The sequence below is a fragment of the Gigantopelta aegis genome, chromosome 9 (genome assembly GCF_016097555.1).
Source record: "Gigantopelta aegis isolate Gae_Host chromosome 9, Gae_host_genome, whole genome shotgun sequence".
NCBI lineage: Eukaryota > Metazoa > Mollusca > Gastropoda > Neomphalida > Peltospiridae > Gigantopelta > Gigantopelta aegis.
The window spans coordinates 67,636,281-67,661,204 of record NC_054707.1 but is presented as its reverse complement, the minus strand read 5'-3'; positions in this window follow the sequence as shown (position 1 = coordinate 67,661,204).

Sequence of the window (24,924 nt, the reverse complement as noted above, 5' to 3'; positions counted from 1 at the left end):
AAAACGGGCATTTTTAAATTAAAAAAACAAAACATTTCTTCAGATTATAATTATTATTCGGGGGAGGGTGCGACTGCCTCTCTGCATTGCCCACCTATCCCGCCCTGGTTAAGTATGACTCCGTGACTGTATATTAGTAACATTCTAACCATTATTTGAAATGTAAATATTTTTAAAACAACATAGCAAAATCTCCAAATCGCTGCAACACCACACTCGAATTTTTTTTATTATTTTTTTTTTTTTCAACGTCAGGTTATCGATTTTAACGTGCACATTCAGAGCAAGCTGTTGAAGTACACGCCTGTCATGGCGCAGGTGTCGACTTTTATCGGCTTCTTCGTCCAGGATAGGATTCTTTCAACCTTTTGGCATTCATTGTTATATTATTTTGTTCTTATTTCTTTCACTATTCGCTTCCTGTTTCCTGTCTGCACATTGTAGGGTGTTTTTTTCGTGTTCTTTTTTTTCATTCCACAAATTGCAAAGTAATATCAAGCCATAAAACATCTGAATGTTTCCTCTAACTTGATTGCTACTGACCTGATATTCCAGTGGAGCGAAGCCTGAAGTATCAAAATGAGCTTCCTTAAAATCTGTCTAGACCTACGTTGTTTTTATTGAGATGACTTTTTTAGTTTTCATACGTAGTTGTATTGTTTATTCATTTGTTAGCAGGCCCGTATGAACGATATCTGAAGGAGGGTGTTTGGGGGGGGGGGGGGGGGGGGGGGGGGGCGCACAAGCCATGTTTATGTCTTTATGTATGTGGAGTTGAAAAAAAATAAAAATAAAATGAAACAAATCCACAAACAAACAAATAAACAAACACACAACAGTTGTACGCTTTCGTCCTCAAGTGGGGGTCTTTGACTCCCCCGGTCGCCATGTTCCTACGGCCTTGGTTAGGCTTTTTTGTTTGTTTTATTTAACGACACCATTAGAGCACACTGATTAATTAATCATCGGCTATTGGATGTCAAACATTTGGTAATTCTGACTCTGACTTCAGAGGAAACCCTTATATGCACTTTCCCACAGACAGGAAAGCACATACCACGGCCTTTGACTAGTTGTGGTGTACTGGTTGGAACGAGAAAAACCCAATCAGTTGAATGGATCCACCGATCCATCTCTCTCTCTCTCTCTCTCTCTCTCTCTCTCTCTCTCTCTCTCTCTCTCTCTCTCTCTGTCTCTCTCTCTGTCTGTCTCTCTCTGTCTCTCTGTCTGTCTGTCTCTCTCTCTCTCTCTCTCTCTCTCTCTCTCTCTCTCTCTCTCTCTTGCTGTCTCTCTCTCTGTCTGTCTCTCTCTGTCTGTCTGTCTGTCTGTCTGTCTGTCTCTCTCTCTCTCTCTCTCTCTCTCTCTCTCTCTCTCTCTCTCTCTCTCTCTCTCTCTCTCTCTCTCTCTCTCTCTCTCTCTCTCTCTCTCTCTCTCTCTCGCTTAATAGCCACAGCTCTAAAATGTGCCGAAGTGTCGTTATAAAAAAATCCTTTTCTTTCCTATGATCACTAATTAAACAATATATTGGTGTCCTACTATTCCTTTCTTTCTAGCACACATTTGAACGTGTGACGGTCAGATGGCAATGAACCGATATATTGCCCTCGCGGCCAGTATGACGCCATTCAAATCTTACCTTTACGCAGAGAAATTCCATATTCCATCACTAAGTATAATTACCAATAATTCCACTTTAACGTACCAAATCATGCTGGCAGCAGTTTTTAATAAACAATATTAGATTCATGAATTATTTCTCTTCTACGGACACAGCACTCCTGTAATATTGGTGACGCTCCCTGGGGGCGTGCGTCTCCATCAGATATCGGAAGAAGTCAATCTCTGCCGAAGATTTGTCATCAGATCTGAACACCCTAACACGGTCAGGCTAATTCCATTCATTAAAATCTTCTTACTTCAAAAATAGGTCTACCTATTGTCCGTGAAATAGATATGTATATAGTATTGCTATATTCAAATATCAGTAGTTATCAGTACGTTTTTTCCACCTTTGTTGTACTTCTAGTTACCGTTATTTGATATCGATCTATTGTAACAACTGCTGTGACGAAGTGTTTTTATTAATGTGAATTTAGGTGAGCTCACTGGAAAGTATAATGTTCACAGACATTTTATTAGCTCCAAAATAACGTATTATTTATTTATTTATTTATTTATTTACTAGTTTTTGGGTTGGGTTTTTTCCATTTCTTACAATAGTGTTTGGCCATTTCATAAAACACTTAGTTTTCATAGGCGCAGATTCAGAGATGTGCAGCGATCACGTCTTCTGCGGGTTTTTTTTGTTTGTTTTTGTTGTTGTTATTTTAATTTCACTCCAGAGCAATTTCATATGATGGTCTCATTTTGGTCCAGTTCTAGACATTCTATTATATAAATAATAATTTGTAAACAAACAAACAATGTCACTGAAAGTCGTGTAATTTAGTAATTACTCCAAGGCCCAGTACTATGTACAGCTTATGGTCACTACACTCTTCATATCTTTATATAAAATGGCTCTCCATAATACTTAGGATAGAACCGTAGTTACAATACCGAACGCGCGCGTACATACACACACACACACACACACACACACACACACACACACAGAGAGAGAGAGAGAGAGAGAGAGAGAGAGAGAGAGAGAGAGAGAGAGAGAGAGAAAGACACACACACACACACACACTATATATCTATCTCTCATAACACACGCACGCACATACACACATACATACACACACACGCACACACATACACACGCACGCGCGCACGCACGCACACAAAGACACACACACTCACAGACACACACACACTCGTGCTCTACCACCACCACCACTTAATTCATTAAGGTAAGGCTAATTGCCAAACTTATAATTCTTGGTTCAATATAATGGAGGCTATCTTGGGAGCCATCTTGAATTTCTCCAAATCCTCAATGATAACCGTGGTTCAGCAACCAGATTCTAAAAAGGGACATCACTGAAAACGAAAAACTTCAAAATGTTCCAGGTTCCGTCAAAACGTCCCATTAGGCTGCCAGACTAACATATCGTAATGTCTGTTTTTGTGGATGCATTCCTGTCTGTCTCTTTTGTCCATCTTTCTACATCATCATAGACGTCTATTAAGGCAAATACAGCTGGTAAACGTACATTACGTACGTAATACAAGAGGATATTAAAGGTAATGACCTGTGGGTGTGGGTAATTTTTTACATGCTTCCATCAGAGAACTGTTCAAGCACGCCTGTCGTGGGCACAACATCTGACTTCGCCAGAGAGTTCTGTCCATGACAGGGAGGGGGCGGGGGGGGGGGGGGGGGGAGATTTCGAGCTATTGCTTTAAATTTCGTTTAGTATTGGCTAATTATTGATATATAATGGTAATGGCCTGTAAACGTGCATTACATGCGAACATACCATGACGTTAAAGTCGGATTAACTTCACCAAACTGGCGTGTGAGTGTGGTCGCGGTAAATGTGTTAATCGGAGCCTGAAGGGCTGGGATTAGCCGGGCGCTTCCCTATTAGCCAGGTCAATACCACATTACTGTTCTCTGACCAGCAGTGGGATTACACGCTGATAGTCTGTACCTAGGAACAGGAACAGAGTGTGAGTGTGTGTGTGAGGGGGGTGGGGGGGGGGAACAAAGTGGTGTACAAGTGCACTGGATCTCGGATAAATCAATTCCCGTTGAAAGTCAGTGGCCCACAACTGGTATGTAATGTGTCTCTTGACTAAGTGAGACACCAAATAAATCATTGTAAAATTTGCGTCGGTGCCGTTAAACAAATATTCCTTTCGTTGACGAACCAATGAGGTGGATCCCCCCCCCCCTCCCCAAATGCACACATACACGCACGCACGCACTAGCACGCACACGCACACCACCACAACCATCATCACCATAACAATAACACGCACACAAAATACAAAACAATGTCTGATGGAAAACAAGTTCAGGTGGGTCGGTCTGTCTCGACTAGTATTTAATGTACTCGTCATCATATCTTGCCAGTGTATATATGCATATAGAGACTGCGGGATAAATGATTAAACACATTACTTTATTTTAACATTTAAACACTCATGCAATGTGTGAGTAATCAGTGTTATTCAAAACACTCAGTCTGAGTATAACATTTTATTATCGCAATTGAAAATCGATTGTTCTAAAATTAGTCTCTTTGGGCAAATCTGTCGATTTTACTCTAATAAGAATTTACAATTGCCAAAATTGTAAGGTATATTAGCTGTGGAGAATGGTTATATGATAATAGTGAATTAATTGGGCAAACATTACAACCGGTATTACAGTAGATTTTATGACCACCAAAGATGAAGGACGAATGGGGGTGGGGGGGGGGGAGGGAGGGGGGGGTCAGAAGTGAAATTTGAAAGTTGACGTTTTTTATCAGTAAATCGCAAATTCAAACAATAAAAATGACATAAAACAAAATAACAACTGTATGGTCAATAGAATGAAAAAGATTGACAGAAATAAGGTTCCACAGTGATTAATGGACCTTCGTGGAAATTGTCAAAATCAAAAATGACACCCCACGCATGTGTACTGCATGTGCAAACTATGGAATCTGTTTCGGTGTGTTGATAAACAGACATGAACGTTCTTTACTAGGATGTTTGTGGTCAAAACGTATGTTTTAATATTTCAGGTTCCCCTACTTTTTTGAAGAGTATATGATATAAAAATAAACCATGTGCGGATAAGAATGTATCGCTCTATGTGTACGTATCCTGTACGTTGACTTTTGTGCACTTACGTAATTTGAAGTCAATTTATGAATTCTCCGTCTGCAGTTAACGACATTTCCTGATTTACACGAAACTCGGTTTAATACTCTTGGGAACAGAGCTTTCGAACGTATAAGTGTTCATTGTTGATTCATTCCACCTAACAGAACCGATCGCTCTAAATACTTCTCTCGTAACTTGGTCCGGCCTCGGTGGTGTCGTGGTTAAGCCATCGGACATAAGGCTGGTAGGTACAGGGTTCGCAGTCCGGTACCGGCTCCCACCCAGAGCGAGTTTTAACGACTGAATGGGTACGTGTAAGACCACTACACCATCTTCTCTCCAACCAGTAACAATTAACAACTAACCTACTGTACTAGACAAACAGCCCAGATAGCTGACGTGTGTGTCCAGGACTGTGTGCTTGAACCTTACTTGGATATAAGCACGAAAATAAGTCTTATTAGGGCTCCTTCCAAGCGCATGTAGGAAGTTATAGGGAGTAGACTGTGCACGACATTACAGGGGTTGGGAGTAGACTGTGCACGACATTACAGGGGTTGGGGTAGACTGTGCGGAACATTACGGGGGTGAAGGTAGACTGTGCACGATATTACAGGGGTTGGGGTAGACTCTGCAGAACATTACAGGGGTGGGGGTAGACTGTGCACGACATTACAGGGGTTGGGGTAGACTGTGCAGAACATTACGGGGGTGGGGGTAGACTGTACAGGACATTACGGGGGTGGGGGTAGACTGCGCTGGACATTACAGGGGTGGGGGTAGACTGTACAGGACATTACAGGGGTGGGGGTAGACTACACAGGACATTACGGGGGTTGGAGTAGACTGTACAGGACATTACGTGGGTTGGAGTAGACTGTACAGGACATTACGTGGGTTGGGTAGACTGTGCAGGACATTACGGGGTTGGGGTAGACTGTACAGGACATTACGGGGTTGGGGGTAGACTGTACAGGACATTACGGGGGTTGGGTAGTGTGACGGTACATGCTCTTAATTTCTTTCGCCTGTGGCGATATTAATTGTTTTAGAAGGCCGTGTGCAGTTCCAAATTGCACTTAAGCCAAGATGGGCAACTTGTTACGTGATACCTTTGCTCGACAGTCATCGAGTTTTTCTAGTACACACCCAGCGCAGATGTGGAGGCCATGTGGCTAGTAGTTACGTATTATCTCCGGTAGTGCTGTTTATGGCCAGTGGATTGCTCGCGGATGGCGACAGCCAGTCTGACGATCAGAGAAAAATATGCCGGCATGGTGGTTGTGGAAAATCCACATGATACGTGAGGTACCGCCTTGTACCCCCAGGCGATATTCGCTGTCTCTGAGAGTTTTGAATAAATAGCTAGGATTTTAGAGATATCGAGGAGAACGATAGGAAGGCTCCAGGGGATCGCTGTCCGTCCACTGAACGATCTATATTAGTTCAGACGGGACTTTGGTAAATATATATTTCTGCTCTGTGTATAACCTTGATGTGATTGATGTGACTTTAAACATTATAATACTGTATTATACCAATATTATTTAGACGGTGCTGCCGGTCTTCTGACGCAGTATTCTGTAGGCTCACCGTTCTGATAGATATATATATATATATATATACTATATATATATATATATATATATATATATATATATATAAAGCTTAGCCAGTCATCCTGGAGGACTTAGGTAAACTGTAGGTTATTGTCTTTATTGTGATAGGTACCAGTATTAATTCTGTATTACAAGGTTATTGAATGAGTAGTTAGGGTTAATTAAAAATTAACCAGTTAGGAATAGTGTTGTAATTCCTTTATTAATTAAGTTGCCCTGGAAGCGTTTCTCCATTATCGCACGTGTGTGTGTTAGCGTTTCTCAATTTATCACACGCGTGGGTGTTGTGTCACGGTGAAGTGATTAGCATATTGTGTAAACTAGACACCTAGAGATTAACTAATTAAGTGATCAGTTCTGGGTTGTTATTATTGTTGTTATTAATTAACTACTGCGGCAGTACATTTGTCAGCGTAGGTTAATACAGATTCCAAAGTGTATTGTGTTTTTGTTGTGTTTTCTAGTGAACTAAACGTGCTATAATAATATACACTTTATATAAGATCTTATTTCTGATCATACCTAGACGAGCCACATTAGGGTATAACCGCCCGTTACAGAGAGATCTAATAGATATACAGTTAGGAGAGATATTAGGACAATCGTGTTTTATTCAGTTACGGGTATTATAGAATCCCCGTGACAGGTAGACTGTGCAGGACATTACGGGGTTGGAGGTAGACTGTACAGGACATTACGGGGTTGGGGGTAGACTGTGCAGGACATTACGGGGGTGAGGGTAGACTGTGCAGGACATTGCGGGGGTTGGAGTAGACTGTACAAGACATTACGGGCGTGGGAGTAGACTGTGCAGGACATTACGGGGTTGGGGGTAGACTGTGCAGGACATTGCAGGGGTGGGGGTAGACTGTACAGGACATTACAGGGGTGGAGGTAGACTGTATAGGACATTGCGGGGTTGGGGGTAGACTGTGCAGAACATTACAGGGGTGGAGGTAGACTGTACAGGACATTACGGGATTACGGGGGTGGGGGTAGACTAGCGAATGAAACTTCTAGGATGGTTCGAGTCACTATCCATCGGGAAATATATTGGCTCTGGCTAGATGAAGAGCACATTGATTTATTAAATATCGGCTACTGGATGTCAAACATTCGGTAATATTTACACAAGATGAAGTCACTGTAAACAATAAAACGAACGATAAACATATATGTAACAATACAATTTGTTTTTTAAAGAACAATAATAATTGGAACATTTGGTGTAGATTGTTTCATCAGTTGCTATTCGTAGCCTTTGGCAGTGTCCTTTTTATCCAGCTGGTGAATGCTCAATATTAGTCTACTGTTCCATGAGGTTACTTGCTTTTGTTTTGGATTTTGCCTCCTTTTCATTATTAGTATTTATTTATTTAATTTTTATGTTTTTGTTTGTTTTTTGTTTGTTGTTGTTTTTTGGGGGGTAGGTAATCTGCCTTCTAGTTATTTTAATCCGGCTACAACCCTGTCATTAGGCGTTTGAACTAAGGAAAATGAACGGAGTAGTCGTTTGCCGACACCTGAGCACACTTTCAACTGCAGCTATTAAGTATCTAACATATGGTTATTTCAATATTTCAAGAACAGAGAGAAAGAAAATCCGCTGCCGCAACATATGCTACTAGCAAGGAATCCATGACGGTCGATTGATCATAGGACCAGTCACACCTGTGACGAGCGCTCTACCATTGATGTACATCCGGGCCCAGTTAATCTAAGATAATGGTGACACGATCTGTGCGTTATTACCACTGTTACAACTAATATCAATCACTATCAAGTACAAGCTAATACATGTTAATGTATTATGTAATATTATATATATTATTATGTGCATGTATATAATTATAATTCATCCTCGTGTAAACCATCTTGTCATATTGATTTATTATTATATATGTTACTCTAACGCCATTGTGGAAGGGTCTGGGTGTAAATAAAGTTCTGAAGTTCTAAAGAACGAAGGATATTCAACACTCGTTTATTTACGACTATTTGGACATCATTATTGTTAAGGACCACGGATACAGATAATGAAAGAAAACCCGTTTCCGTCATTTCATTGGCTACTCTTTTCGATTACCAGCAAGGTTTTTTAAAAATATATATGCACCATTCTACAGATAGGATAGTACATACCACGACCGTTTTTACATCAGTGGAGGGACATTCGTTGTAATATAACCAGAAATTGCCCAATGGGCCCACCGACAGAGATCGATCCTAGAGCGAAAGCATATCTGGCGAGAGATACTGGTACGTCATTATGTGTAAAAGAAGAGAGGATAGCAACGTATGTTTAAAACCACACCACGGCTGTTAGGTTTCAAATAATAATATATGGTCTGTCGTAAGTTTTAGAAGACTAACCCTCTTACATAACACAGGATTAATTTTCAAATATAACTCAAGCATTTACACGTCTTCTCTACTAACAAGATAGCACACACCACAGCCTTTGGTTGGAATAAAAATTAACCACTCCTGGCCATGATCATGGTCTACCTCGTTAAACTTCCGAAATGGTCGCTTATTAACAAAGTTCCCCTGTTGAAATTCACCAACCACCTCCTGAGGAAGTTGGTGTATCTCCACCAGATAGACCGTACCCCATCTGCCATAACTGTATCAATCATATATCATGAAGTATGAAAACTGTGCAAGTACAGTCCAAGTCAACATCAGAAGAACAGAGACTATTTCCATGTAGCTTGTGGATGTTGTGTATGCTTTTCCATTCAGGACTTGCTCAGTTATATTATGACCAACAATGCCACGTTCAACTTCTGCTTCTGTAAGCCCTGACCCACTGATATGTTTTCCAATAACCATCTGAAAACACGTGGATGTGTGAAGACCACCAACACGCAGTGATGACTGTATACTGTTCACCAATGTGTGATAATACTTCCATACACCTCCGTACTACTGTGTTCAATGTATGAGGACTGCCGCTGGTTTAGCATTTTTTTTAATAAATCCAATTCTGATACATTGTATTTCTCTGACCTTGGTGGTATAGAACATATTATGAGTCATTGCAAACACTGGGATAGCTCAAAACAATTTATATGTGTAGACTGAATGTTCTGAACAAGACATTGTAGGTAATGTGTTTAAGGGCCAAAATGTCTATATTAGCAGAAAATAGGTTACAGTCATGTACCACCAGTGGCAGTCCTCCTAACTAAGGTCATTGTCTTCAAACTGTTGTTACATTGATTATATACTCACAGGCAATGTTTCCATTTGATTATGACACTAAAATGTTGAAAATAAAAGGCCACATGCACCATATTATCAAACTAATGTGAATGGTAGTGGCCACCTTGTTTTTTATGTTATAGCAGTTATTTTTTATGTTAACTGAAAATTCAGCTTGGTACCACCCGTTTTTATATTCAGCGCACTTGAATGATGTACAGTATCTACAGCAGTTACTTCTATCAAAAAATGCTTCAAGCTTTCAAATTTTTGGAAAACTCGTCCTGTCTAGTATACCGCTTGAAGAATGGGTCGACTGTGTACACAATTTGTAACACTTACTGATCGATTGAAACATATTGTGTGGTGTTTAAAAAATCCAAATGGATTAGCTAGACACAAGTTTTTCAATTTACTAATGCTTCTCCATATATCACACTTTTACTATTTAAAATCAATTATAACTTTATTGACAGAAATCTTTTAACTAAGTTCCAGATAATGTGTCTTTGCTTGCCACAACTACACGAGGAATCGGAGTTAAGTCCAACTCGACATAAGTCTGCTTTTAAATCACTACACCCGTGTCTTAATGTATGCAATACATTTCATCTTCTATTTCCAAATGAATAGTATCGTGCAATGCAAGGGACACTAGGTTTTATTGCTTTTTTAAATTTAATGATGATATGTCACAGTTATGTTTTTGTTTTGGGTTGGTTGGTTAGTTGGTTTTTTGTTTGTTTTTTATTTAGTGTTTTGTGAAGATTATTTGTTTTTTGGGGTTATTGGTGGGGTTTTTTTTATGAGGTAATAAATTTTAAAATAAGAACATAAAAAGAAAATAGAATGGATAGGGGACATTAATTTCAAAATGCATCGTCTGACTCGTTTAAAAGAAAACCTTTTTCAAAAGTGCACAGTTATTCTGAGTTTTGCACATAAATATTCTGATTTGTTCCAGTTTATTCATTAAAGTTATTTCCTCTCGCTCACATAACTAAAGTGTACACAGTAAATGTCTGCGACTACATTTCATTAAACACCATCAATATAGTTCTTTCCCGTGCCATCCATCAATATACAAGAAGTACTGACGTAATACGCATAAATCCGTCCTACTCTGTCACGGTTATACACATTACGCATTACCGCCTCATAAAACACTGAGTGCTAGTAAATGTTGTGAAACGGTTTTTAATCCCGACACTCGTAAGAGGTTCAGCAGTGAAGACATAACAATACAGGACGAATTACTGCGATCATTATGGATCCATTTGTGTCCCACTTGTAAGGAAGCTTCACCTGACGAAAGCACATTGAGCAGCGCGACAAGGGAAAGATAACCGCGATGAGACTTCGTCGATGCCAATAAACACGGCACGGTAATTACCCATATCGCAGGTAGTGATCAAGATAAGATCATATCGATCGGCTCGTCGAGAGAGGAAAGGAATGTTTGTTTAATCACCTTGCTGCACTTGGCTAGCGCCGCGGTTACTTGGATGTCTGTCGCACAAGTTAAATAACACATTTTAAATGATTTTGTATTGCGGACATTTTGCAAAGGAGAGAAAAAGTGTTATGTTACAAAGTAGGCCGGAATGTAGCTATGTGGTAGAGAATGTTGTGTGGTGCGTTGCAGGATCGATCCCCCATCTCTAATTCGAGTGCCCTCAAGCTCTTCTCTATTTATATAACATATTAACAGGGAGGGCTAGATGATACTCTAGCTACCCTATCCCATAATTGGTAGGCTACATCAAAGGCTGTGGTACGTACCATCTACTATATTGTACAATGTATATACAAAAAAATCTCTTGGGGTACGAGTGGCCCGTGTAACAGTAGCGGTCCCTCCCCCTCCCTCACAAACACACAAACCCATCCTCCCCCTGTCTGTCTGTCTGTCTGTCTGTCTGTCTGTCTGTCTGTCTGTCTCTCTCTCTCTCTCTCTCTCTTCCTCTCTCTCCTCTCTCTCTCTCTCTCTCTCTCTCTCTCTCTCTCTCTCTCTCTCTCTCTCTGTGTGTGTGTATGTGTGTGTGTCCCCCTCTCTTTCTCTACTCTATTTGTGTATGTCTGTCCATCCGTCCGTCTCTTTTCGTTATTTTTTATAACGTGTTCTCCCAACGACAATATAACACGTCCGACAAGAAGTAAATTCTGTGGCTATCAAATTGAAGGGTAGAAGGCAAGGCCTGCGGGTCTGAGATGTGCAGTCATGTTGGACTTCCTCCCCCGTATCAATGGGAAACTGGACTAGGTCTACTCTCATTATTTATCGATCGTCCCACTAATGGCACTCATAAATAATAATAAAAATAAGTTAATTGATACTTGTGCCAATTTCTGTGTTAATACAGTTTAGTGTCTGGAAAAGTATGAGGGCCGTTCTAAATACAATCGGAGGAGAAGGTTGTGAGGAAATGTTTTTAATACCCATCGTCCCCAAACAACAACAACGACAAAAGTAACACCATTTAATATATAAAATACAGCTGGTATCTTTTTTTTTATTAATTCTGTATTTCTTATTCTAATGTGATCCCGTGACCTATGCAATCGTATTTTCCCATTCCATAACACACACACACACACACACACACACACACAGAGAGAGAGAGAGAGAGAGAGAGAGAGGGAGAGAGAGAGAGAGAGAGAGGAGGAGAGAGAGAGAGAGAGAGAGAGAGAGAGAGAGAGAGAGAGACAGAGAGAGAGAGAGAGAGAGACAGAGAGAGACACACACACACGAAGAGAGAGAGAGAGAGAGAGAGGAGAGACACACACACACACACACACACACACACACACACACACATCGCGTTTGATCAGATACCGAACAACCCAATTAGCCACTTCAGTTCATCACATCATCATACAGTATCGTAAACATTAAACAAATTGAAAACTAGTTTGGGTCCGCACTTTTTCCGATATTAAACGAGTAAGTTCAAAGGATATTAATTGTGTTCTGCCAGTATGAGAAGGTTAACGTAACTTTGTGACCGCTTTCTCTAGCCACTAACATTAACGACATCAAACAAGTAGGACAGTCAGTATGAAAATACAACATTGCAGTTATTAAGAACATTCTGAAAGCAAACTTACAATAAGTAGTTGGGGAAATATCGCTTTAGGTTCGCAAATACATTAATATTTACAGCTCGTATGTATTAAACGCTTCACTGTATTTTAACCATACAAGCAAACGAAGAAGTGTTTTATTTGTCAACGCCGCACTCAACAAATTGTAATTACGGTTATATGGCGTCGGACATATGGTTAAGGGCCACATAAATAATTAGAGAGTAAACTCGCAGCCGCCACTCAATGGACTACTCTTTTTGATTAATTATATAGTAGAAAAGAGTCTGTTTTATGCATTATCCTACAGACAGAGTAGTACATACCACGGTATTTGTTCCACCAGTTTTGGAGCACTGGCCAGAACAAGAAATAGCTCAATGGGCGCACAGACTGGGATCGATTCCAGACCGACTGCGCATCAGACAACGCTTTACCACTGTGCTACGTGTCTTTCAACGATACAATAAAGTTTTGAATACTTAATTCAAATGACTAGATAACACATGTCCGAAAACAGGGTACAGTGAAAATTTCAAGGAAAACAATTGTGTCTTCCCTGTGAAAGTTAGAACGTTGGTGACGCCAAACGTAATTTTAGTGCATCTATAGCTCAAAATTAGCCATTTCAAAATATCATTCTGTCTGTATTTTTAAGGATTGCGAATCTTTGACAAAATGACATCTGTTTTTCTCAACTCCTGCGGACATGGTCCAGATTAGTAGATTACACAATGGACAAAAAGAGTCGGAGAAAGACCATATATATAAATGTGAATTTGGTTTACAATGTGCTTGCGGTGTCGTTAGAATGACATCGCTTTTCACATAATGGTTATTTCTGTATAATATATAAAACTATAACGTGGAATTGAATGTCACTAATACGAGGTCGAATGTCGATAACATTGTTAGCTTCCTCACACTATGGATGAGGGTTTTGGATGTAGTCAATATTAATACTAAGTGTATTCCCTTACAGGTTTTTATCTAGAAAATAATTTGAGTGTACGTAATCAAAACAAAACAGATCACATGTGTTCTTACTAGGTGGCTATGGGTCAGAAATATTTTGAAAAGTGCATTCATATACTTTGACAAATTTTAAACTGCAGTTGTCTAACTATGAGATATCTTTAAAAACATTTTTAAATGTATCCATTACTGTCTGTGGGATGGTGCATATAAAAGATCCCTTGCTGCTAATCGAAAAGAGTAGCCCATGAAGTGGCGACAGCGGGTTTCCTCTTTCAATATCTGTGTGGTCCTTAACCATGTCTGACGCCATATAACCGTAAATAAAATGTGTTGAGTGCGTCGTTAAATAAAATATTTCCTTCCTTCTTTCCATTAATTTCAAAGATTTTAGAATACGCAATGTGAACCTTCGTACCCTCTGGTAGAAACTCAGCCTTATTTCTTTACAACAGTATACCAATGCCAGACTGGGTCTGGAAGGAAAAGTGTAGACTTCGTCAATATACATTAAAATTATTAGTGCATTTATAACTGTGGGTTTGTTATTTTTTTGTTATTTTTTGTGGGTTTTTTTTTTTTATTTTTTTTGGGGGGGGGGGGGGGGGGGTGTTTTGTTTTACACATTTTCCTTTCTTTGAAACCCAATAGCCGATGTATTTTCGTGCTGGGGTGTCATTAAAAATTCGTTCATTCATTCATATTTTTTAAAACATTCCATCGAAGTTTTCAAACAAATTCAAGCATTTCAAGAAGCAATTTAAACAAACACACACACACAAAATACACACACATACACAAAATACACACACACACAAAATACACACACACACACACAAAATACACACACACACAAAATACACAAGCACACACACACAAAATACACACACACACACACACACACACACAAAATACACACACACACAAAATACACACACATACACAAAATACACACACACACAAAATACACACACATACACAAAATACACACACACATACACAAAATACACACACACATACACAAAATACACACACATACACAAAATACACACACACACAAAATACACACACACACACACACACAAAATACACACACATACACATACACAAAATGCAAACACATAGACGGACAGACGGATAGACACACACACACACACACACGTATGTATGTATATGTGTATGTATGTATGTATATATATGTATATATGTATGTAATATGTATGTATGTATGTATATATGTATATATGTATGTATGTATGTTTGTATATATGTATGTATGTATGTATGTATGTATGTACACACAGATTTGTGCTGACACCGCAATGATCTTCTATATAACGTAGGTTGAAAGACGTTGTAGTGGTCAACAAAAGCTTACCTACTAGTACATCAAACGTGCTATGAGAAATCTACTCAGTCGATTTTGACTGGCATGTAGTTATAGGTGTGGTGATACACGATTGATGCGGAATCCATGCTAGGTACCGGGTTCGGAAAAGACATGGGTCACTCTTGTCATCATCCTTTCAATTTCTAGCTGCCAGTAACGCACAATTATCCAAAGTGGTCCATTTTCAACCAGTTTTATTATCGTGCATTGTAGCGTTATTAGCAGTTCGTGCGATAAACAAGTACAACTCTGATGTATGCATTGATTTTGATTCTGTTTGGACAAAAGGGTTATGTCATTAGCACTCCTTCCGTGCCCGAATGGTAGAAAGAGTTGAAAAGAAACGAACGGAACCCAACGCGACTAAACGTACCATGCAAACCTCCACTAATACGTGACCCATCATATCCTTATAAGGTCTAGATGACATTCAAAAGACAGGTCAGTGACACTTTAGCTTAATATTTCGTGAAACGATTTTTTATGGAAACAGTGTACTGTGTTGATCATATGTCCATAGTAAAGTATTGCTTCATTTGAACTGAAACAAGCAAATATCATGGGAAGATTGGTTTTTTTTAGTAAAATATTCTATTTCTGTGTTAAAAATTAATGACCATTGGTTTTAATTGGAACATACTTGTATGACGGCGTCTTTGAAACTCTTTTAAAATGATCCTTCATCATTTCATGTGTCCTGATGGCAAGATGAAATTCACTTCTTGATTCTTAGTTTGTATTAAGAGCGGAACATAGCCCAGTGGTACAGCGCTCGGTGGCCTATTGGGCTATTTCTCGTTCTAGCAAGTGCACCACGATTGGTATATTAAAGACGGTGGTATGTACTATCCTGTCTGTGGGATGGCGCACATAAAAGATCCCTTGCTACTAATGGAAAATGTACCAGGTTTCCTCTCTAAGACTATATAAAAAAATATTAAATGTTTGACATCCAATAGCCATTGATTAATAAATCAGTGCTCTAGTGGTGTTGTTAAACAAAACAAACTTTAATTTTGAAACTCTTTTAACTCTGTGTTTCGCTGGCAAGATGAAATGAGTCTTTTGCTTCTTATTTCGTTTTATTTGCTAGTAAAAAAAAAAAAAATTGTTTTATTTAACGACGCCACTAGAGCACATTGATGTTTTTTTTATCTTATCATCGGCTATTGGATGTCAAACTTATGATCATTCTGACACTGTTTTTTTTAGAGAAAACCCGCTGTCGTCACATAGGCTACTCTTTTAGGACAGGCAGCAAGGGATCTTTTATTTGCGCTTCCCACAGGCAGGATAGCACAAACCATGGCCTTTGTTGAACCAGTTATGGATCACTGGTCGGTGCAAGTGGTTTACACCTACCCACTGAGCCTTGCGGAGCACTCACTCAGGATTTGAAGTCGGTATCTGGATTAAAAATCCCATGCCTCGACTGGGATCCGAACCCAGTACCTACCAGCCTGACCACGACGCCACCGAGACCGGTATATTTGCTAGTAAGACAGGATCGTCTTTTAATTGCTTCAAAGATATGCTAAATGATTACAGTGGAATAGACGTATTGTACCTATACCATTTGGTTTTGATGACTAAAATTACAAATTAAATATATCTTGTATTTAAAAAATTCAGTATCTGTATAAACAAGGTCTTTGTTGTTTTGTTTGTAGTTAGTAGGTCAAATCGGATTTATCTTCCAATAATTGTGTACGTACATATATATATATATATAATACGAAGTAAAATGAAAAATGACTGCTACAGACAGACAGAAAACACACTGGATATATAGATACTGGAATTCTAAACAAGAAAATGTATTTAATATGCAATTTTAATCGCCAAAAGGCTACAAACTCTTATAATGGCTGCAAACTCCTTTAAAGACACATGTTTACAACTAACATCCTTTTTAACCATAAAAATAGACATTGAATATATTTTCTCATTTAGAATATCAGTGTCTGTATATACAGAGTGTTTCTGGTCGCCCTAATGTCTGTAGTAGCCCAAACAAGATTTTAACTTTCAATACTTTCGTATGTATTAAAAGGAGATGCATTTAAAAATTAAAATTAAGTTTGAACTACTTCAGACATTAAGGTGATAAGAAATACATCTAATGAATATACAGACACTAATTTTCATTTCATTCAAATTATTTTCTTACTTATATCCAATTAAGGTCCAAGCGCGCTGTCCTGGGCACACACCTCAGCTATCTGGGCTGTCTGTCCAGGACAGTGGGTTAGTTGTTAGTGGTTAGTGAGAGAGAAGAGGGTGTAGTGGTCTTACACCTACCCATTGAGTCGTTAAAACTCGTTCTGGGTGGGAGCCTGTACCGGGCTGCGAACCCTGTACCTGCCAGCTTTTCGTCTGATGGCTTAACCACGACACCACCGAGGCACTGATATTCTAAACAATAAAATGAATTCAATATATAATTGTGTTCGTTAAAAAAGGTACTTTAAAATAAAAAATCTTATCAAACTCAGGTATATCCCAAGGACCTTAAAGTGGCAGACCGTAGTTTCAACCCGTGAAAATAGATACCACGTTTGGTTAATCTACCAACCTGTAATACATTTCGATAAAGTTATAATACAGGGAAACGATAGTGTCTGACGTTGAAACGGAAATACCCTTCAAAAATAGATTAGAGCTCGCCTCCTTCTCAGGGTATGTGTGGTATTAGAAACACCAGGATGACCAGAAACATTTCGCATGTACGGGAATGGATAATCTAAACAATAAATCTTAGTAATGTCAGAATTCAATTAACAAAAGACCGACTTTAATGGTGAAATATACGATGTGGTGATAAACTAGAGTCTGTCTCTTTATTGCAACTTTTTGTTGACCTAAGAATGTAAAATGTAGATCTGTGGTAGAGCTTACATGCATACATAATACAATTAACCATATATATATATATAATTTTATTATGTATGCATGCGTGCATATATGTAGGTAGGTACGTAGATACACACGCACGCACAGTGGGATGCATGTATGTATGAAGACAGACAGGTATGCAAGCAGGCATGTAGAAGTACATTCAAGTGTGAGTGTTTTGATGACCAAAATATCTTGAGTAATGTTTGTTTTTCTCTTGAAGTATTTTTAAAGGGAGTATATATACTGAACAAAAAAAGAAACTTCCGATTTGTACATATAGTATTTGTTGTGTTAAAGAATTCATTGTGTAATGAAATTATATAGGTAGTATTAGCCTTGAGCTGTATTATCAGGATTCATGAATTTTATCGATTATTTTTGCACTGTTAATCGTCGACAACGTGAAATTCAATTTGCACGTGCATGCATGGTTCGACATGTCCCGTGTAGTATTCGGTCAATTTGTTTTACTTGTCTTACTGACATTGTTGTCAAGTGAACGAAAACGCTTCAAAATTTGTAAAACAATTAACGTTTTTTACATTGTAGCATTTTTAGTATGCCAAGAATACCCAATAATTTACGCGAACGGGCGATTGGCATGCTTGATGCTGGCATGTCAACAGAACACGTTGCAAGGCATGTTGGGAGTTCTAGTCGAGCGATACGAAATCTTCGCGTAAGATTTCGAACGACAGGAAGCACTAACGACTTACAACGCGTGGTCAAGACCGCTATATTATGAACACGCATTTGCGCAATCGATTCCAAACTGCCACTGCTACTGCTGCTAACACACCTGGGCTTCATAATAACCGAATCAGTGGGCAAACTTCATAATCTGCGGGAGAACGGTTTACATGCACGACGTCCTTACGTCGGATGCGTTTTAACGCAACGTCATCGTCTAAATCGTCTTAATTGGGCACGTGTACACACTCGTTGGATACGGCCACGCTGGAATACCGTTCGTTTTTTTCGGATGAATCCAGATTTTCTTTACAACGTGGTGATGGCAGGGTGCGCGTCTACCGTAGGAGAAATGAACGCTATGCTGACTGTTGTGTTCTTGAACGAGATCATTTCGGGGGTGGGGGTTGTGTCATGGTCTGGGCAGCCATTGCCCATGGTTATTGTTCACCACTAGTCGTCATTGATGGCAATTTAAATGCTCAACGTTACCGCGATGACATTCTCGCTCATCACGTCATTCCTCTGTTCCATAACAACGACAACATCTCGATTTTTCAGCATGATAATGCCACCTCTCATACAGCTAGAGACACTGTAAATTTTCTTAGGACAAATAACATTGATTTCATTGATGACTGGCCCGCTAAAAGTCCTGATCTCAACCCCATCGAGCATGTCTGGGATAGTCTGGACAGACGATTGAGGCGTCGTCCCAACTAACCCGCTAACGTCAACGAACTTCGTCAAGCGCTCATTCAGGAATGGAACAATATTCCACAGGCAGAAATCCACACTTTAGTCAATTCTATGCACCTACGATGCACTGCAGTGGTCAATTCAAGAGGTGGTCATACCCGTTATTAAGTGGGTGGGGTTTTTTTTAACCCCTACCACACTTGGTCAAAATTTCTCCCAATTTCTGTTAACCTATGGCCATGATTTTTGCACCAAACGATGCATCATGGAACACTCTATAGGGTGTATACTACCAAATCAAATCCCATAGACGACAATAGTAACATATGTGGCTAAAACTCCTACTTGCAACGTATCAACCGACATAAACACCACGGATATAAATACTACCACCCCTCACACTTAAAATGAACCAGAAAAAATTGGGGGTCAAGCTGCTCGTTTCTGAGATAACGGGTAGCGTCTATGACTACCCTAGTTCCGCACAAAATTCGAGTACTTTTTTTTACAGGTACCCCATACATGTTTCAAGCACAAGGCTACTTGACACATTGGTACTAGATGAAATAAAATTGCATTTTTTTTTTTACCCAGATGAAACTATTATTTTTTACAATCAACACACTCACATTTATAACCAATCACAGGACTTGTGGTGTTCACTTCTCTATCAAAAGTTCGGTGCACCTCGAACTTTGACCCAGCCGGAAGTTATTTGGTTTAGTACTACCTTTAAACGCATATATAACAATTATTCCCCCGGTTTGTTTTCATCAAGTTATGTTCAAGCAAAGTTAGCGGAAGTTTCTTATTTTGTTCAGTATAGATGTACGTCCGTCGAGTCTGAACTTCAAGACAGTTGCGCTCATGGCGGTGGCCTATTCCTAGAAGAGACATTAGTTTAGTTAAATACACATACATTTGCTTCGTTAAGAAGGTTAATCCCGTCTTCTGTCTCCCAATAAGTGCACAACCAGACTAGCCGTGGGTCATCACCAGCCGAGATTCGTTTTACAACTCGCTCTTAAAGGGACACACCCTAGTTACGTTTATTTGTTAACCATTACGGCGTTGTTTTTTGCTATTAAACCCCATTTTTCACAAATAAAATTGCACTTTACTTACATTTTATTATTTAGAATACACATTTCCATTCATCTGAAGTGCTTTTTGGTAATCCTGATGTTTGTAAAACCACGAAATGCATTTTTTGCATTTTTTCACAAAACGTGTTGTCGAGAAAAAACCGTTAAGCAAGCGAGGTCCAATCTATTTTTAATGTCACAGACGTTGGTATATCACGTGACCGTTATCATTTTGGTTCGGTTTGTTTTCTCGTGCACGGTTCGCGCAATCAACATCCGATTTGTTGTTGTTCATTTGTGAGATTTGTCTTCACAGTTCGTGAACATTTTCAGTAACAATAAAGTTCAGACAAGTAAGAGTCTCAATACAAAACGTTACAAACCCTTAAGTCTTACGACATCTGGAGAGGGGATACAACCAGGACAGAACAGTTGGAATATGTCCAGGAGAGGTGAAACGAACGCACCCCAAGTCTGTGAAATTTGTCGTGACGTAGACATTGTTGTGCTTCTACCGGTGACATCAGAATACTAACTTTCAAAATTATTTAAAGCAATTGGGACATGGGGATTCCCATGGTATTTATCGATATAAAACCTGCTTTTTCACTCCATTTGATAAAAACGTGATCTAAGTGTGTTACAGGTTTGTAGATTAACCAAATTATAATTTATTTTCGCTGGATGGAACTAGGGTGTGCGGCTTTAATGTATTTATTTAAAACGACTAGCAAAACCCTCAAATAGTAGTAGTGCGGGGTTGCTGATACGATAACTCGTGGCTGTTGGAGACGGTGAATCCCAACCCAAGAGGTACTAATGTTTTTCACAAACAGGCCTTGGGGAGTGTAAAATAAAAACAGTTGTGGCTCGAGGGTTCGTTTTGCCCTTCTATTACCAGACGTGAGTGGCTGATTGTTTTTCTTCCTTATGTGTGTTTCCCCCCCCCCCCCCCCCCCCCCCCCCCATCCCATGTACTCTGTCTATATCAGAGATCACGGAATAGAGGGGCCGCGGGGGTCGTGTCCGTCCCCCCTTTTCAGATATTGTGCTCAGAAGATTGGAGATGCCATGTATTTTGAATACCTTAAATTCAAACTTTTCTATGGCGAGCATGTACCACCCCCCCCCCCCCCCTCCCCCAACCCCACCCACATAACAGGTTCTGGCTCTTCAGGTCATCACATTTCCCTTCTCCCGGTCACCATACTGACATTGTGTCGCAAGATCGAATCACCTCGGTGGATCCATTCAACTGATTCGTTTTTTCTCGTTCCAACCAGTACACTATAACTGGTCAGAGACCGTGGTATGTGCTTTCCTGTCTGTGGCAAAGTGCATATAAAAGATCCCTTGCTGTTAATGGAAACATGTAGCGGGTTTCCTCTGATGACTACGAGTCACAATTACCAAATGTTTGACATCCAGTAATCGATGATTAATTAATCAATGTGCTGTAGTGGTGTCACTAAACAAAACAAACTTTCATTTTGTTAGATCCAGTTTTCGTTATCCGCACTCGCGCCTGTTGTGAACCAAAAACTGCACAGATATTAAAAGCGGTCCTTACAAAACATAACGTAGCAAACTTCGAAAATACATGTTGTTCCAGACCAAGTTGCCATTAGATACCATTTATTTTACGAGTTGTAAAATAAATGGTATCTAACAGACACCAGTGTTGTATTATATTGCTTATATATCCTTTAAAAACCAGGTTTTAAACAAATATAAACGTATTTTCGAATTAAACCTTATTTAAAGCTATTGCGCTTGTAGCTTTACTAATTACACGTCACAAATTCAAATTCTTTATTACTTTAAGTTTTTACAACTTATCAGCATTATATAAACATAAAGATAAAATAAATAAATAATGTACAGGATAATGGTGGAGAGTGATACATACATGTACACACACACACGCACACGCACACACACATATATACATATATATATATAACTAATTCAACATATCAGAGTTTTACTGATTAATATATTAGTTGGCTATGTCATTATTGAGTATATATCAGAGGTAAAGTATACTTTTGTGCCAGCCGGTGCAGGTTCTGTATTGTACAGCATTAAACAATTTATTCCAATAATTTATTTCTTACATTATTTGCTCGTACTAAATATTTCCCGAGGTTATTAAGTTCTTTAATATCACCAGTACTTAGCAGTTGAATAAGTTTAAAAACGCTTGGATGTCTTTGGTAATAATATTTTATAAATTTGGTTCTTATATTATTGAATCTAGGACATTGGAGAATAAAGTGATACTCGTCTTCTATTTCATTTTTATCACAAATTGTGCATATTCTTTGAGATCTTTCAATGTTTTTGTGTCTTCCCAATTCTATATTTAACTTATGGGCACACATTCTAATTTTAAGTATTTCTTTTAAATGACAAATGTCTAATGTTTTTTAAAGGTAAGTCTGTAATCTAAATTCATTTACCAAATATTGATATAAATGTCCTTTTGGCGTTGCCATTATTCTGCTATAACATTGCTGCTTAAACACATCACATAGCCTTTCTTTAAGTACATTATGAATACTGCCATCAACATGTGTTAAGTTCCATATATATGTTAGACCAAGTGCATTAAGGTTTTTTCAACGTTCATTAACCAATTATCTCCATATTGCTCCATTTCCTCATATATAGCTTTTAATATAGAGTTATTAGTAGTATGTAGTTTTATCCCATATTTAAAGATTCTTAGTTTTCTTATAATACACAATGGAAATCGTCCCAATTCATTATAAACAAAATCGTCACATGTGCCTTTTCGTAACCCTAGTTTTTGGGTGTTTTTTTTACAAAATTGTAAATGGATCTTTTCAATGTCTTGAGCAGGGCGAAAACCCCCACACTTCCGCTCCGTAACTAAGAACACTATTAACATATGTGTCAAATACAGATAACATTGTTTCAATATTAAAATAATTCTTATTACACACACCAAGCATTGAGAATAATGCTCTACGACCTTGTTCTGCGGCTCTTTTCTGAGTACGGTTAAATTTGCCGTTATAAAAAAATAATATAACAAGATAATTAAATTCATTTACAGTCTCTAACTGGTAACCATTATAAAACCATTTTTCATTATCTCGAACTTTGCCACCATTTCTAAAAATAACAACTTTAGTCTTATTTGTATTTACTGTTAAATCCCATTTATAGGTATACTTTAATATTGAATAAAGCATTAATTGCAGTCCTTCTGGTGTTTCAGCAATCTAATTAAAATTAGCTCCACTATTACATGTGGATCTAACAGCAGCCAGTTGGAGCTCATGTCCACCAATCAAAACCTTACTTGCAGAATCATGCCAGTGATTTAAAAATAATTTGAAAACATTCCGAATTATCCTGAGGGTATACGACATGCAGACCACTCAATTTCGATCGTGGTTTGTTTTCGATTGGATGGCATGGCTGTTGCGACCGGGTTATCACCTACGAGCAGCCGTTCGCATGTCTTTAAATTGTCATCACACGAATATCTGTCATTAGTATGCATTAATAAATAATGAATGGTATTCTCACCAACAGGTGTGGAAGAAATAACATTAATCTATCGCACGTTATGTGTATCTGGCTACAGGCGTTATAAGTACACTGTGTGCTTCTTGCTTCGTGTTACAATTATTTTAATGCATTTTTTTTCTGGTTCAAAAATAATAACACCATGCTGCCTCTTGCTGCTTTTTAAGTAGATTGTGTTTCAAATGTATTTTCCTATTACATGTATTGGTTAAAACATTCTCAACATTATACCTCTCTCTTGCTAAAAGGTGCTATCGTCTTGGACCCAACAGCGTAGCTATCGTGGCTCTTTGTGTTGTTCGATCGGCGGTAAAGGTCATATGTACTTCCGTTAATGTCAGTTTCTGTTATTCAAGTACATCTCTTGAGACATAGACACATTTTTTTTCGTATTTATCACGTATTTAATAATGCACCAGCAGTCACTGACCGAGGAACAAATTAAGAACAAGAGCTTACTATGTTTTTTAAAAACAAAATAATCCCGTTGCATATATACTAGTATGCGTTGAGAAAATAGTCTGAAATGACATGGTCGCTTTTCCCCGTAGCAACCAGTGTCCCACAACTGGTACACCAAAGCAGGGACGGCGGAGCAAAGGGCGTCCCCAATAATTCTGAATACAATCGTCATCTTGGAACATATAATATTTGTTATACAATGTCATAAAGCTATCCAGGAATTCAAATCAAGACATCTATGTTTTGTTTGTTGATCAGACCTAATTCTTTTTATTGGTTTTAAAAAGACGTTATTTCTCAGAATTATAAAGTTTGTTTTGTTTAGCGACACCACTAGAGCACATTGATTTATTAATCATCGGCTATTGGAAGGAAGGAAGGAAGGAAATGTTCTATTTAACGACGCACTCAACACATTTTATTTACGGTTATATGGCGTCAGACATATGGTTATGGACCACACAGATATTGAGAGAGGAAACCCGCTGTA